Source organism: Aegilops tauschii, chromosome 5, assembly GCF_002575655.3.
Source record: "Aegilops tauschii subsp. strangulata cultivar AL8/78 chromosome 5, Aet v6.0, whole genome shotgun sequence".
NCBI lineage: Eukaryota > Viridiplantae > Streptophyta > Magnoliopsida > Poales > Poaceae > Aegilops > Aegilops tauschii.
This window is the reverse complement of record NC_053039.3, coordinates 562,636,621-562,653,839: the sequence shown is the minus strand read 5'-3', so window position 1 is coordinate 562,653,839 and position 17,219 is coordinate 562,636,621. Positions and strand designations below refer to the sequence as shown.

The 17,219-nt window shown below is 49.3% G+C and overlaps 1 non-coding gene across 1 annotated transcript; it reads right to left on the bottom strand.

Annotated features, from left to right (window-relative positions):
- Window positions 1-11,513: 11,513 nt before the first annotated feature.
- Window positions 11,514-11,586, bottom strand: TRNAR-CCU (transfer RNA arginine (anticodon CCU)). The gene has a single exon. It is a non-coding gene; the product is annotated as a tRNA-Arg (tRNA).
- Window positions 11,587-17,219: the final 5,633 nt, after the last annotated feature.

Here is a 17,219-nt window from a genome sequence, read left to right as displayed (position 1 = left end):
AACCACTAAGTTCAAGAAGGGCAAGGGTAAGAAGAACTTCAAGAAGGACGGCAAGGGAGTTGCCGCGCCCGGTAAACCAGTTACTGGGAAGAAGTCAAAGAATGGACCCAAGCCCGAGACCGAGTGCTTTTATTGCAAGGGAAGTGGTCACTAGAAGCGGAACTGCCCCAAATACTTAGCGGACAAGAAGAAGGCCGGCAACACCAAAGGTATATGTGATATACATGTAATTGATGTGTACCTTACCAGTACTCGTAGTAGCTCCTGGGTATTTGATACCGGTGTGGTTGCTCATATTTGTAACTCAAAACAGGAACTACGGAATAAACGGAGACTGGCAAAGGACGAGGTGACGATGCGCGTCGGGAATGGTTCCAAGGTCGATGTGATCGCCGTCGGCACGCTACCTCTGCATCTACCCACGGGATTAGTTTTAAGCCTCAATAATTGTTATTTAGCACCAGCTTTGAGCATGAACATTGTATCTGGATCTTGTTTAATTCGAGATGGCTACTCATTTAAATCCGAGAATAATGGTTGTTCTAGTTATTTGAGAGATATGTTTTATGGTCATGCCCCGCTGGTCAATGGTTTATTTTCGATGAATCTCGAACGTGATGTTACACATATTCATAGTGTGAATACCAAAAGATGTAAAGTTGATAACGATAGTCCCACATACTTGTGGCACTGCCGCCTTGTTCACATTGGTGTCAAGCGCATGAAGAAGCTCCATGCAGATGGACTTTTGGAGTCTCTTGATTACGAATCATTTGACACGTGCGAACCATGCCTCATGGGTAAGATGGCCAAGACTCCGTTCTCCGGAACAATGGAGCGAGCAACCAACTTATTGGAAATCATACATACCGATGTGTGCGGTCCAATGAGTGTTGAGGCTCGCGGAGGATATCGTTATGTTCTCACTCTCACTGATGACTTAAGTAGATATGGGTATGTCTACCTAATGAAACACAAGTCTGAAACCTTTGAAAAGTTCAAGGAATTTCAGAGTGAGGTTGAGAATCAACGTGACAGGAGAATAAAATTCTTACGATCAGATCGTGGTGGAGAATATTTAAGTCACGAGTTTGGTGCACACGTAAGGAAATGTGGAATAGTTTCACAACCCACGCCGCCTGGAACACCTCAGAGAAACGGTGTGTCCGAACGTCGTAATCGCACTCTATTGGATATGGTGCGATCTATGATGTCTCTTACTGATTTACCGCTCTCATTTTGGGGCTATGCTTTAGAGACTGCCGCATTCACTTTAAATAGGGCTCCGTCGAAATCCGTTGAGACGACACCGTATGAATTATGGTTTGGGAAGAAACCTAAGCTGCCGTTTCTAAAAGTTTGGGGATGCGATGCTTATGTCAAGAAACTTCAACCTGAAAAGCTCGAACCCAAGTCGGAAAAATGCGTCTTCATAGGATACCCTAAGGAAACTATTGGGTATACCTTCTACCTCAGATCCGAAGGCAAGATCTTCATTGCCAAGAACGGGTCCTTTCTAGAGAAGGAGTTTCTCTCGAAAGAATTGAGTGGGAGGAAAGTGGAACTTGATGAGGTGATAGTCACCCCTTCCGAACCGGAAAGTAGCGCAGCGCCGGTAAATGTTCCTATGGTGCCCACACCGACTGGGGAGGAAGTTAATGATGATGATCATGAAGCTTCGGATCAAGTTACTACTGAACTTCGTAGGTCCACAAGGACACGTTCCGCACCAGAGTGGTACGCAACCCTGTCCTGGAAATCATGTTGTTAGACAACGGTGAACCTTCGAACTATGAAGAAGCGATGGCGGGCCCGGATTCCGACAAATGGCTTGAAGCCATGAAATCCGAGATAGGATCCATGTATGAAAACGAAGTATGGACTTTGACTGACTTGCCCGATGATCGGCGAGCCATAGAAAACAAATGGATCTTTAAGAAGAAGACGGACGCGGATGGTAATGTGACCATCTACAAAGCTCGACTTGTCGCTAAGGGTTATCGACAAGTTCAAGGGGTTGACTACGATGAGACTTTCTCACCCGTAGCGAAGCTGAAGTCCGTCCGAATCATGTTAGCAATTGCCGCATACTATGATTATGAGATATGGCAGATGGACGTCAAAACGGCATTCCTTAACGGCTTCCTCAAGGAAGAGTTGTATATGATGCAGCCGGAAGGTTTTGTCGATCCTAAGAATGCTAACAAAGTATGCAAGCTCCAGCGCTCAATCTATGGGCTGGTGCAAGCATCTCGGAGTTGGAACATTCGCTTTGATGAGATGATCAAAGCGTTTGGGTTTACACAGACTTATGGAGAAGCCCGTGTTTACAAGAAAGTGAGTGGGAGCTCTGTAGCATTTCTCTTATTATATGTGGATGACATACTATTGATGGGAAATGATATAGAATTCTTGGAAAGTATAAAGGCCTATTTGAATAAGTGTTTTTCAATGAAGGACCTTGGAGAAGCTGCTTATATATTAGGCATCAAAATCTATAGAAATAGATCAAGACGCCTCATTGGTCTTTCACAGAGTACATACCTTGACAAGATATTGAAGAAGTTCAATATGGATCAGTCCAAGAAGGGGTTCTTGCCTGTATTGCAAGGTGTGCAATTGAGCACGGCTCAATGCCCGACCACGGCAGAAGATATAGAAAAGATGAGTGTCATCCCCTATGCCTCGGCCATAGGGTCTATTATGTATGGCATAATGTGTACCAGACCTGATGTAAACCTTGCCGTAAGTTTATGGAGGTGACGAAGAACACTGGACAGCAGTCAAGAATATCCTAAAGTACCTGAAAAGGACTAAGGATATGTTTCTCGTTTATGGAGGTGACGAAGAGCTCGTCGTAAAGGGTTACGTCGACGCTAGCTTCGACACAGATCTGGATGACTCGAAGTCACAAACCGGATACGTGTATATTTTGAATGGAGGAGCAGTAAGCTGGTGCAGTTGCAAGCAAAGCGTCGTGGCGGGATCTACATGTGAAGCGGAGTACATGGCAGCCTCGGAGGCAGCACAGGAAGCAGTCTGGATGAAGGAGTTCATTACCGACCTAGGGGTGATTCCCAATGCGTCGGGCCCGATGACTCTCTTCTGTGACAACACTGGAGCTATTGGCCTTGCGAAGGAGCCCAGGTTTCACAGGAAGACCAGGCATATGAAGCGTCGCTTCAACTCCATTCGTGAAAGTGTTCAAAATGGAGACATAGATATTGTAAAGTACATACGGACCTGAATGTAGCAGATCCGTTGACTAAACCTCTCCCTAGGGCAAAACATGATCAACACCAGGACGCAATGGGTGTTCGATTCATCACAATGTAACTAGATTATTGACTCTAGTGCAAGTGGGAGACTGTTGGAAATATGCCCTAGAGGCAATAATAAATGGTTATTATTATATTTCTTTGTTCATGGTAATTGTCTATTGTTCATCCTATAATTGTATTGTCCGGAAATCGTAATACATGTGTGAATACATAGACCACAACGTGTCCCTAGTAAGCCTCTAGTTGACTAGCTCGTTGATCAACAGATAGTCATGGTTTCCTGACTATGGACATTGGATGTCATTGATAAAGGGATCACATCATTAGGAGAATGATGTGATGGACAAGACCCAATCCTAAGCATAGCATAAAAGATCGTGTAGTTTCGTTTGCTAGAGCTTTTCCAATGTCAAGTATCTTTTCCTTAGACCATGAGATCGTGCAACTCCCGGATACCGTAGGAGTGCTTTGGGTGTGCCAAACGTCACAACGTAACTGGGTGACTATAAAGGTGCACTACGGGTATCTCCGAAAGTGTCTGTTGGGTTGGCACGGATCGAGACTGGGATTTGTCACTCCGTGTGACGGAGAGGTATCTCTGGGCCCACTCGGTATGCATCATCATAATGAGCTCAATGTGAGTAAGGCGTTAGTCACGGGATCATGCATTGCGGTACGAGTAAAGAGACTTGCCGGTAACGAGATTGAACAAGGTATTGGGATACCGACGATCGAATCTCAGGCAAGTAACATACCGATTGACAAAGGTATTGTACACGGGATTGATTGAATCCTCGACATCGTGGTTCATCCGATGAGATCATCGTGGAACATGTGGGAGCCAACATGGGTATCCAGATCCCGCTGTTGGTTATTGACCGGAGAGGCGTCTCGGTCATGTCTGCATGTCTCCCGAACCCGTAGGGTCTACACACTTAAGGTTCGGTGACGCTAGGGTTGTAGAGATATGTGTATGCGGAAACCCGAAAGTTGTTCGGAGTCCCGGATGAGATCCCGGACGTCACGAGGAGTTCCGGAATGGTCCGGAGGTAAAGAATTATATATAGGAAGTCAAGTTTCGGCCACCGGGAAAGTTTCGGGGGTTACCGGTATTGTACCGGGACCACCGGAAGGGTCCCGGGGGTCCACCGGGTGGGCCCACCTATCCCGAAGGGCCCCGTGGGCTGAAGTGGGAAGGGAACCAGCCCCTAGTGGGCTGGGCGCCCCCCCCATGGGCCTCCCCCCCTGCGCCTAGGGTGGGAACCCTAGGGTGGTGGGGCTTCCCACTTGCCTTGGGGGGCAAGGCACCCCCCTTGGCCGCCGCCCCCCACCCTAGATGGGTTTGGCCGGCGCCCCCCCCCCTCCCAAGGGGGCCTATATAAAGGGGGGAGGGAGGGCAGCAATAACACAGCCTTGGGCGCCTCCCTCTCCCCCTGCAACACCTCTCTCTCTCGTATATGCTCGGCGAAGCCCTGCCGACATCCCGCTACATCCACCACCACGCCGTCGTGCTGCTGGATCTCCATCAACCTCTCCTTCCCCCTTGCTGGATCAAGAAGGAGGAGACGTCGCTGCACCGTACGTGTGTTGAACGCGGATGTGCCGTCCGTTCGGCACTCGGTCATCGGTGATTTGGATCACGGCGAGTACGACTCCGTCATCCACGTTCATTGGAACGCTTCCGCTCGCGATCTACAAGGGTATGTAGATGCACTCCTTTCCCCTCGTTGCTAGTATACTCCATAGATGCATCTTGGTGAGCGTAGGAAAATTTTAAAATTATGCTACGATTCCCAACAAGTTGCACTTTCAATCTCTCCCTTTTTGGTAATTGATGACAACATATAGATCAAAGCTTAAGATTAAAATACATCATCGCTTTGAGAAGTATGTGATAAGCAAGAACTCCCCCTAAATTTGTGCATTATTTAAAATTTGCTTTTGAATGCAAATGCACAATCGATTAGGATCATGGGTTACTCTTCCATGTCACATACATCTTGGAGGAGCGCTCAAAATAATAGGAATTAAAACATACACTCATCACCAAGCAAAGTGAATGATCATATAGGGATATAAGAGATAATATCATCCAAGCAAACATTAAAGTATGATATGATCAAACACATGATCATATAAGTATCTCACACGCATACATAAAGTATCAAACGAGCACACACAAAAGTTCAACCAAATAGCAAGAGAGACAAAAAGCTGTGACGCCCGGATAATTAGACTACAGTAATTCCCTGCTAATGATGCCAGTGACCTCGGATTACTGTTGATAATCTCGCGTTAGTTCAAAACGATTTAAATTCAAATTGAATTAAAGGCAAACAACAAAAGTTTTCAAACATTAAAACTAAAATGTTTGGGTTGTGCCAAATAATGCATAGGTATTTATGGTGGAGGAGCCACACTTTTATATAATGTTTAAAGGCCCTAAAATAATTAAAACAGTAGCAAAAACAATTAATTAAATGCCTTTTACAATTAATAAATTACTAAACTATTTTATTTACTCACCAAACTTTTTGTGGCATTGGGGTATTTTGGAACAATAATTTAGGTAATATTTGTATATTTTATAAAACAAAATTATATAGAAAATATAATAGTAAACTAATAAAACAAAAGAAAAGAAACAAACAAAAAAAAGAAAGAAGGAAAAGTGCCCCCTGGCCCAACTGGGCCAACCGGCCCAGCTGGCCACTTCCGCCGGCCCGGTCGAACCAGCCCAGCCAGCGCTTACAGCCCCCTGGGGCGACCGAACCCTAGCCATCTCCTCCCCACTTCCCCCACGACTCCCCACTCTTCTCCCTGCCTCCCCCGACTCCCTCTGGATCGAGGCAACGACCCCCCCGACCCCATCGTCAATCCCGCCGCCCGTCGCTCCTGGACCGCCACCGCGTTCCCCCGTCCCCCTCTGGACGCCGCCGCGCCGTCGTCCATCGCCCCCGACGCGCCACCTCGCCGCATTCGACCTCGCCTCCGCCCACGGCCACCGCACGACCCCACGGTCGATCTACTTCACCGGAGCCTCCCCCACCGGTCTGCCTCCTCGCCGCATGTCGTCCCCGACGACCTCCTCGACCCCGCTGCCCGAATCCCTACCGCCCCTGTGAGCTTCCCCTCTCCTCTTCCCCCCTGTGCGCCCTGCCTCTCCCCCGCGCACGGCTCCGCCGCCCGCCGGCGCCCGCGGACAGCTGCACCCGACCAACCCCGCGGTGCCCCGCCCGCGCGCGCTCGTCCTGTTGCAGCCCGCCGCTGCCTGTGCCCCGCCTCCGCCTCTGGCCCCGCGGGCCATCGCCGCGCCGGCGGCCAACTCCGGCGCCCACCCCGGGCTCTCTCCTTCCCGCTGCCGCCCTGTTCAGCCACCACCTCCGCCGCGGCACCCCCGCTCCGTCCGGCCACGCCGGCTTGCATCGCCGCGCCCAGCGCTCCTGGTTCTACACGGGCGCTGGCGCCCGTTGCCCGTGCGCCCGAACCCACTAAGGCCCCTGGGGCCTATGACACATGGGCCCCACCCAGCTCAGAGAATGTTAAAAAAAGAATTAAAAAAAATAAATAAAACAAATAATAAAAATGAATTTAATTAATTAATTAAATTAATTAAGTTAATTAATCCTGTTTAAATTAATCTAATTAACTAGTTAATTTAATTAAACAGTAATTAATTAGATAAACCCTAATTAACCTAAACAGAGAATGACAGGTGGGTCCCATTGGACCCACATGTCAGTTTGACTTAGTCAACCCCTGTTGACTGCTGATGTCAGCATGACATCATGCTGATGTCATAAATCCAATTTCAAATTAAATTAAATGATTAATTAAATTCCAGAAATTAATAATTTTTTTGAAAATCATATCTTTTAATCCGTAACTCGGATGAAAATACTTTGTACATGAAAGTTGCTCAGAACGACGAGACAAATCCGGATACGCAGCCCGTTCGTCCACCACACCTCCCTAACCTATCGAACACGCAACTTTTCACCTCCGGTTCATCTGTCCGAAAACGTGAAACACCGGGGATACTTTCCCGGATGTTTCCCCCTTCACCGGTATCACCTCATACCGCGTTAGAACACGTCTAGCTCTGCCTGTTGTCCTGTTATGCACTTGCTTGCTATGTATTTACTGTTTCTCCCCCCTCTTCTCTTCGGTAGACCCCGTGACGATGCTGATGCCCCTGTGGTCGACTACGTCACCGACGACCCCTCCTTCTTGTCTGAGCAACCAGGCAAGCCCCCCCCCCTTGATCACCAGATATTGCCTATTCTTCTCTATACTGCTTGCATTAGAGTAGTATAGCATGTTACTGCTTTCCGTTAATCCTATCCTGATGCATAGCCTGTCATTGTTGCTATAGTTGTTACCCTTACCTGCTATCCTACTGCTTAGTATAGGATGCTAGTGTTCCATCAGTGGCCCTACACTCTTGTCCGTCTGCCATGCTATACTACTGGGCCGTGATCACTTTGGGAGGTGATCACGGGTATATACTATATACATTATATACATGACATACGTGGTGACTAAAGTCGGGTCGGCTCGAGGAGTACCCGCAAGTGATTCTGATGAGGGGGCTGAAAGGACAGGTGGCTCCACCCCGGTAGAGGTGGGCCTGGGTTCCTGACGGCCCCCGACTGTTACTTTATGGCGGAGCGACAGGGCAGGTTGAGACCACCTAGGAGAGAGGTGGGCCTGCCCCTGGTCGGCGTTCGCAGATACTTAACACGCTTAACGAGATCTTGGTATTTGATCTGAGTCTGGCCATTTGGTCTATACGCACTAACCATCTACGCGGGAGTAGTTATGGGTATCCCGGCGTCGTGGTATCAGCCGAAGCCTTCGTGACGTCAGCGACTGAGCGGCGCGCGCCGTGTTGGACCGCTTTGACGTAACCGCCGTGATCGTGTGGGTTGCTAGGTCTGCTCGCGGCCGCGTTCGCAACGTGCAGGTGTGCATAGGGCGATGGGCCCAGACCCCTGCGCGCATAGGGTTAGACCGGCGTGCTGACCTCTCTGTTGTGCTTAGGTGGGGCTGCGACGCGTTGATCTTACGAGGCCGGGCATGACCCAGAAAAGTGTGTCCGGCCAAATGGGATCGAGCGTGTTGGGTTATGTGGTGCACCCCTGCAGGGAAGTTTATCTATTCGAATAGCCGTGTCCCTCGGTAAAAGGACGACCCGGAGTTGTACCTTGACCTTATGACAACTAGAACCGGATACTTAATAAAATACACCCTTCCAAGTGCCAGATACAACCCGGTGATCGCTCTCTAACAGGGCGACGAGGAGGGGATCGCCGGGTAGGATTATGCTATACGATGCTACTTGGAGGACTTCAATCTACTCTCTTCTACATGCTGCAAGATGGAGGCTGCCAGAAGCGTAGTCTTCGACAGGATTAGCTATCCCCCTCTTATTCTGGCATTCTGCAGTTCAGCCCACTGATATGCCCCTTTACACATATACCCATGCATATGTAGTGTAGCTCCTTGCTTGCGAGTACTTTGGATGAGTACTCACGGTTGCTTTTCTCCCTCTTTTCCCCTTTCTATACCGGATTGTCACAACCAGATGCTGGAGTCCAGGAGCTAGAGATCCCGAGGATGATTCTACATGGAGTTCGGCTTCGAGGAGTAGTTAGGAGGTCCCAGGCAGGAGGCCTTGCCTTTTCGATCGTTGCTACTTTTGTGCTAGCCTTCCTAAGGCAAACTTGTTTAACTTATGTCTGTACTCAGATATTGTTGCTTCCGCTGACTCGTCTATGATCGAGCACTTGTATTCGAGCCCTCGAGGCCCCTGGCTTGTATTATGATGCTTGTATGGCTTATTTATGTTTTAGAGTTGTGTTGTGATATCTTCCCGTGAGTCCCTGATCTTGATCGTACTCATTTGCGTGCATGATTAGTGTACGGTCAAATCGGGGGCGTCACAAAAGCAACACTCTCTCTCGAAGCCTATGATCTATACATTTCTCCCCCTTTGGCAACAAGTTACCAAAAAGTTCGAAAATGCATAGTGCTATGCGTCTCTCAGGCTTGGTCTTCGGGATGCGGTGTAGAGAGGACTCCAAGGACGAAGGCATCAGTAGACGTTGGTGGCACTAAAGCTGTTACAGGAGGTGGCACTGAAGCTGTTGCTACTGGTGCAGAATGAAGTAGCTCTTGTATCTAGCACTGGCACTACAGCTGACCTCTGACCTCTTGGCACTCTCTGAAAAGCTTCTGTAGTTGCCTTCCCTTTCTTCTCCTCTGCTTCCTCCTGGAGCTGCTCAACTGCAGTCTGTATCTCAGTTACTTTCAAATCAAGATCATAGAACTTTATTTCTATAATCCTCTCCAAGCTTTCCTGATTTTGAGTCAGGGTGGCCAAGCCCTTCTCAATCCTCAATGTTGCTTGAATCAGATAAGCTAGTTGATCTTGCTTGCTCTTTAAGAACACTTCAGATGCCTCCTCAATACTTGGCATCCTTGCAACTTTTTCTGCCTTTGCCTTTGCTCTCTTCTCTTGTGCTTGCACTGATGAAGGATCATCCTCATTCATCACTGAAATGAGAAAGTGGTTGAGGGTTTGTGGAGCATATCACTAAGCATTTTGAGCAAGTAAGCCGTTAAGCAACACCTCATCCCCTTTTAATAGTATTGGCTTTTCCTATGGACTCAATGTGATCTTGGATCACTAAACTGAAAATGTAGAGTCTTGAGCTTGAGCCAATGTCAGTCCTGGCTTTTCCAATAAGTGGAACTGTTGCCAGGTGGAGTAACCTTCCACCGGAGTCGAACTGTTGCTAGGTGGAGAACGTATGTCCGAACAACCACCAGGTCGGCATGACGTCCTGGAACACCTTGTACTGGCCTCCGGAGGAGGTGATGGCAAAGCTGAGCGCTTGTCCTTTCAGCCCCGCTAGGCACTGCCAGTTAGCGCCCCAGTTCTGGGACATGGGTATCTACGCCGTGTTGGTTCCCTTGACTGACATGCTCTTGACCGACCCGCTCCCGGCCATGTTGGTCACCAACACTAGCTCAAAGTTGTTGAAGCCGTTCATGGTGAAGCGCAGGCCGCCCTGCCTCTGGCACGCGACCTGCTGGTAGAAGACGGGGACGATGCCGGCGTGGTAGATGGCGAGGTTCTCCCAGGCGGGCTGGGACATGTCAAAGTGGACACGGGAGGGTTGCACCACCCGCCATTGTCGCTGGGGAGAGCCCAGTTGGGAGGGCAGAAGTTTGTGGCGGACACGGTGATGGACGTGACATGCTACATATTATCGATTCACTCATTTGTACTTTCCTTGTTGTTTACGAGTTCACGGATCTCTATCTCCACTCTTATAAAAAACCGAGTTGGTGATGATGGTGTGCCTGCCATCTTGCAATATAAACCGTCTGATCTATATCTGATGGATAGAAAGCAAACTATGGCAATTTTGCAAAAGGATACCCACACCTCTCTCGTTCATCCTTATCTCCCACAACTTCGTTGTTGATTAACTAAAAAAGGAAGCCTCTAGAACAATCTGGCATGGTGGCCGCTGCCGGCATGGTCCATCCCCATGCCTCTGCTAAGTCCGACCACCAATCACGACCGCGCCCCACCCCTCCTCACCTCATCTCTCATCTTTCTCGAGATATCATTTTTTTCGATGAAATTCTCGAGATACCATTTTTTCGATGAATCTCGAGATATCATTAGTTTTTACACATGGGGTTACTCCTGCATGGGTAAATAAAAACATGTGTTTTGTAAAAAAATGCATCTTGATGTTCCGTGCAATGCACGGGCATCTTGCTATACTCTTATAAAAAGCAGAGTTGGTGATGATGGTGTGCCTGCCATCCTGCAATATAGACCGTTCGATCTATATCTAACGGATAGGAAGGAAACTATGAAAATTTACCCGCACTCCTCTTCTCCCAAAAGATAAACTACTCATACAAATGCATCTTGATGTTCCGTGCAACGCATCTTGCTAGTTTAATATATGTGGAGTATTTTTCTAAAGTTTCTGAACATCTAAATTCAACGTTGGAGCAACCAGGTCCCAAAATGCCACTCTCCTAGGACATGTCACTATCCCCACAGTTTTTCTTCCATTCTTTGTTTTTTTGGGGCAAATTACACTTTTTGTATGGTACTCCAACGTGCTTTTCCCACCTAGAACAATTCATTAATTTGTACTAGAAAAGCTTTGGCAGAAAATAATTAGCTTAAATAAAACAAAACGCGCCAGGTAGGGGTCGAACCTACGGCCTTCCGCTTAGGAAACGGACGCTCTATCCACTGAGCTACAGGCGCTGATATGTTCCCATTTCAGTTCCATTCATCCTCGACATGTGTCAGCAAGTGGCAACTGAAATCATAAAATATTAACGCTGTTAGTTTCTTCGGATTTAATTTTAGACTAGGGAAACTAAGCGAATATTGACTTGTTATCCCAGGAAACGAGACGTACGAGAAGCTTAAGACGATTGCGACTTTGTCCAACAATGCTATATATTGTACCTAATGAAAAAAAAGACGATAGTGTACCACATGCCGAACGTCAACGCCGCCACGCTCCTCAACGTGTTCTCTGGCACCAGCACCCTCTCGCCATCGTATTTGGCGCCTATGTCAGCGACACCTACCTTGGCCGCTACACTACTATCGCTCCTTCATCGGCATGTAAATCCTCACCATGACCACCGCGTTCCATGTCCTCTACCCTCCGGCGTGCACCGCATCCAAAGGGCGTTAGTGTGAGGGTCCCACCAGCTCCCAGCTATCGCGTACTCTTGGTGTTCTCCTACTTCGTGGTCGTAGGCGCTAGTGGCATGTTTATCTTTCATCGTGTCCACTTATTCAATTTTTTATTACTACCTTTGCTTCGGGGTTATGTTAATACATTCTTTCTTTGGTTTGGATTTGCATCATATGACTTGTTTATATTATGGCTTGGAACTTTTGCAAGAGAGAGGATATGTGGAAACGTACAGACATCTAGTATTTCATGAAGCCATAATTAAAGTCTGTTGGCATTACGTGTAATTTCATCATAAATGTTTTGCTTCCTAAACTATACAATTTTATTTGTTTACCCTATCTGGGACGTGGATTTGGTGATCATGGGTGCGCGTGCACTCTTTATGAATTATAAATTCGAAAAAATGCTAGAAAAAATAAAAAAAATCTAAATTTATTTTTTTAATATACATAGTCAACCGGTATACTAATCAAAAGGAATTGTTTGCCGTGGTTAGCCCAACCGGCTGGCATCTCTTTATATTGATTAGATCAACTTGTACAACAAGGAAATACAAAGGGTATACAACACGTACACGTACGTATATGAAATACAACTCTAACACCCCCCTCAATCTAAACCGTCGTGAACAAGGTTGAGATTGAAACTAAAACGACAAAGTGTGAGCTGAGAAGTAGGCTTCGTGAACACATCAGCCAACTGATCGCCAGTGGAGATGAACCGAACATCAAGAGCACCCAAAGCAACTCGCTCACGCACAAAGTGAAAATCAACCTCGATATGCTTTGTGCGGGCATGAAAAACGGGATTGGCAGATAAGTATGTGGCGCCAACATTGTCACACCACAATACCGGAGGGCGAGAAAGAAACACACCAAGCTCCTGCAACACCGACTGTATCCATATAGCCTCAACGGTGCCATTAGCCAAAGCCTTGTATTCTGCCTCAGTGCTGGAACGAGAAACTGTGGGTTGCTTGCGAGAACTCCAAGAGACGAGGTTGGAGCCAAGAAAAATGGCAAAACCGCCCGTAGACCGACGATCATCAGGGCAGCCCGCCCAATCGGCATCAGTGAAAATACTCAGTCCCATAGAAACGGAGCGCCGGAAACGCAAGCCAGTAGACACAGTACCTCGGATATAGCGAAGAATTCGCTTTACTGCCTCATAGTGAGCGGTAGTAGGCTGCGACAAGTATTGGCACACCTTGTTAACAGGAAAGGACAAGTCAGGACATGTCAGAGTGAGGTACTGTAGACCCCCAACAAGACTCCTGTACTTGAAGACATCCTCAGAGCTCAACGACTGGCCTTGATCTCGAGATAATTTGTCGGAAGTAGACATGGGAGTAGTAACAGACCGACATTGCTCCATGTTGGCCCGGTGCAAGAGATCAAGAGCATACTTGTGCTGCGACAAGACCAGACCCTCAGAATTATAAGTGGCCTCAATACCAAGGAAATACTCCAGGCGCCCAAGGTCCTTGACAGGAAAAGAACCAGAAAGAGTGGTAACCAGTTTCTCAACAACAGCCGAAGAGGACCTAGCCAAAACAATATCATCAACATAGACAAGCATATAGATAATAACCCCATGATGATCAAAGATGAACAGAGAGGTATCGGCCTTGCTAACAACAAAACCGAGCTGATGAAGCTTGTCACTCAAACGGGCATACCAGGCACGAGGCGACCGTTTGAGACCATAGAGAGCACGCTGCAGCTTGCAAACATGCCGAGGGTACCGTGAATCCTCAAAACCGGGGGGCTGCTGCATATACACTTCCTCAGACAGAAAACCATGAAGGAATGCATTACTCACATCAATCTGACGAAGGCACCAACCACGAGAAACAGCAAGAGCAAGCACAAGGCGACGGTGACTGGTTTAACCACAGGACTGAATGTATCATGATAATCTATACCGTACTGTTGTGTGAAGCCTCGAGCCACAAGCCGCGCCTTGTATTTATCAACCGAATCATCGAGACGGAACTTCATTTTGAAGATCCATTTGCTGCCAACAATGTTAGTGCGAGGTGGACGGGGTACCAGTATCCACGTGTTGTTAGCCTGAAGTGCCTCTAACTCAGCCTCCATAGCAGCACGCCATGCTGGCTCAGAGAGAGCAGTACGATGAGATGCAGGCTCCACCATAAACGCCCGGCGACGATGGGGATCATATCGAACCTGCCATCCCGATACACCTTGGGACGAGAAATATCATTGCGCCGTCGCGTGACAATGACCCGGGACGGTTCGGCAGCGGGAGGCGCAAGAGGCGGCGACGCTGGTGGTGGAGAAGACGTCGACGAGGGCGAGGAAGCAGCCTCATCACGAGCCGGAGACAGGCCAGGCGAAGAAGCCCCGACAGGAGCCGGCGAGGCAGATGACCGTGCTGGCGACGGAGAGCGAGACCGCGGGCCGGGATGGACGGGGTCAGCACCAGAAGCGGCACGAGAAGCCGACCCGGGCGAGCGGGGCGCGCCTGCATGCGAGCCGGGCCCAGGCGTGGCAGCCGATCCATGCAGAGGCGGTGCCGATCCGGGAGCAGCCTGTGTGCCTGCATGCAAGCGGGCCCCTGGCATGCCGCCCGAGGCATGCAGAGGAGAGGCTGGCCCGGGCGAGCGGGGCGTGCCTGCATGAGAGTCGGGCCCAGGCGCGCCGCCCGAGACATGCAGAGGCGGTGGCGCTGATGGAGCAGGAATGTCGAGCGGCGAAGTTGACGTCGCGGGGACCTGCACAGGAGAACTAACAACAACACCAGGTGCATTAGCCGGTAACAAGGTAATGTCATAATTACGCGTGTCGGTACTCTGAGTAATTAACTGGCTCATTTGATGGAAACGACACGGGAAGGAGTTGGATACATCAACAGTGGCACCGGGAGTGGCATAGGGAAACACCGTCTCGTCGAACACGACGTCACGGGAGATGTAAATACGACTAGTGGAGCGATCAAGGCACTTGTAGCCTTTATGCATGGGACTATAACCAAGAAACACACACATCCTAGAGCGAAACTTGAGTTTACGTGAATTGTACTTACGCAAACTAGGCCAACATGCACAACCAAAAGTGCGGAGAAAAGAATACTCAGGAAGCATGTTGAGGAGGCGAAACACGGGTGTGGCATTGTTGATAACAGGCGTAGGCATCCTATTGATGAGATAGCAAGCAGTAAGAAACGCCTCATCCCAAAACCGAAGAGGCAGGGAGGAGTGTGCGAGGAGGGCTAGACCCGTCTCAACGAGATGACGATGCTTGCGCTTAGCTATACCATTCTGTTGGGAGGTATGTGGACAAGACACACGATGAGCAATGCCGGTGCGCTGAAAATAAGCATGGAGACGGTGATACTCACCACCCCAGTCTGACTGAACAGAACGAACCTTAGCATTTAAGAGACACTCAACATGGTTTTGAAAAGTGTAAAAAATGCTCTCAACATCAGATTTATGCTTGATCAAGTATATCCAGCAGTAACGACTATAGTCAGCAATGAAGCTGACATAGTACTTGAAAACCCCGGAAGATGGTAAAGCAGGCCCGCAAACATCGATTGAATAAGCTCAAGTGGTGATGTAGAAACACGAGTAGCATCATTATAGGGTAACTGGTGACTCTTAGCACGGTGACAAGCATCACACATAGAGGACTCATTGTTTGGAGAGCACAATAATTTATTGGAGCTAACAATGGTATGAACTATTTTATTTGAAGGATGACCAAGACGCCGATGCCACTGCTCGGTAGTCAGCCGAACGCAGGAAGACGCATGACGTCCAGAGGTGACGGCGCGATTGAACGGAAGAGGGTAGAGGCCGCCATGACTCCTACCGCGAAGAAGAATTTTCTTCGTGAACTTGTCCTTGACATAGAAAAAGAATTTGTGAAATTCAACAAAGATTTTATTGTCAGAAACAAGATGATAGACGGAGAGCAAATTAGTGCTAAGATCAGGAACAAGAAGAATATTTTTGAGTTCAATTGGGGCGGATGAACCAGGTAAACGAGAGTGACCAACATGTGTAATAGACAAACCTGCACCGTTGGCGACTTGCACTTGGTCCGTGCCGTTGTAGCGCTTCTGGATGTTCATCCGGCTCATGTCGTTGGTGAGATGATCCGTGGCGCCGGTGTCGAAGAGCCAAGGTTGACTGGGGGCAGGTTGGGACGAGGCAGAATTGCCAGCATGATTTTCGCCGTACTGAAACGCGTGGTTGAAGCGTTGTTTGCACTGGAGAGCCTCATGCCCCCAAAACCGGCAAACTTGACAGCGGGGGCGCTCGCGCCGGTTGTTGCGCCTGCCACCGCCGTTGCCCTGTCCTCCTCCTCCGCCGTTGCCACCACCACCGCCCCCTTGGTTGGGGTGGTTGTTACCGCGGGAGGCCTGCTGGCCGCCATTGTACTGACCGCCTCCGTGCGAGCCAGTAAGACGACCCCCGCCGCGGCCGTCGTTGGTGGTGTCGGCGAAGATGCGCCCCCCTCCACGGCCGTCGCCTTGCCGTGCCACGGCATTAGCGGAGGTGGAGAACTCGGGGGCGAAGGCGTTCTGCTCCTTGAGGGCTTCGCAGGAGAGGAGCATGGAGTAGAAGTCCGACGGGCTGAGATTGTCAGCGCCGGCGGCCGCCAACACCGTGAGAGAGTGTTGGAGGGACTCGTACTGAGGCCCGAGACCAACGACGATGTAGTCGATCACCTCAGCATCGGAGAGAGGCGACCCCACCTGGGCCATGGCGTCCGCGAAACCCTTCATCTTGTGAAAGTAGGCGGCGGCGGTGAGGTCGTTCTTCTTCAGCGTCGAGAGTTGACGCCGCATCTGGCGCACCCCGGCCCTGTTCTGCACCGAGAACATGGACTCGAGATACGCCCACACAGAGGACGCGGTGGTATGGCCGATGACATGGTCGAGGATCTCCTCCGTCATGGAGCCGACGAGGATGCTGAGGACACGCTGATCCGTGTAGAACCACAAGGCGTACTCCGGATTGGGCTTGGTCATGGCCTTGGCACCGTCTCCTTCGGTGATCGTGGCCGGAGGGGCTCCATAGGAGCCGTTGAGGAAGCCGTACCAGCCCTGGCCGGCGATGTTGGGGACGACCTGCATCTTCCAGAGCAGATAGTTGGTGTGATCTAAACGCACCGTGATGGTGTTGAGGTTCTGGCCGGTAGGGGCGGAGACG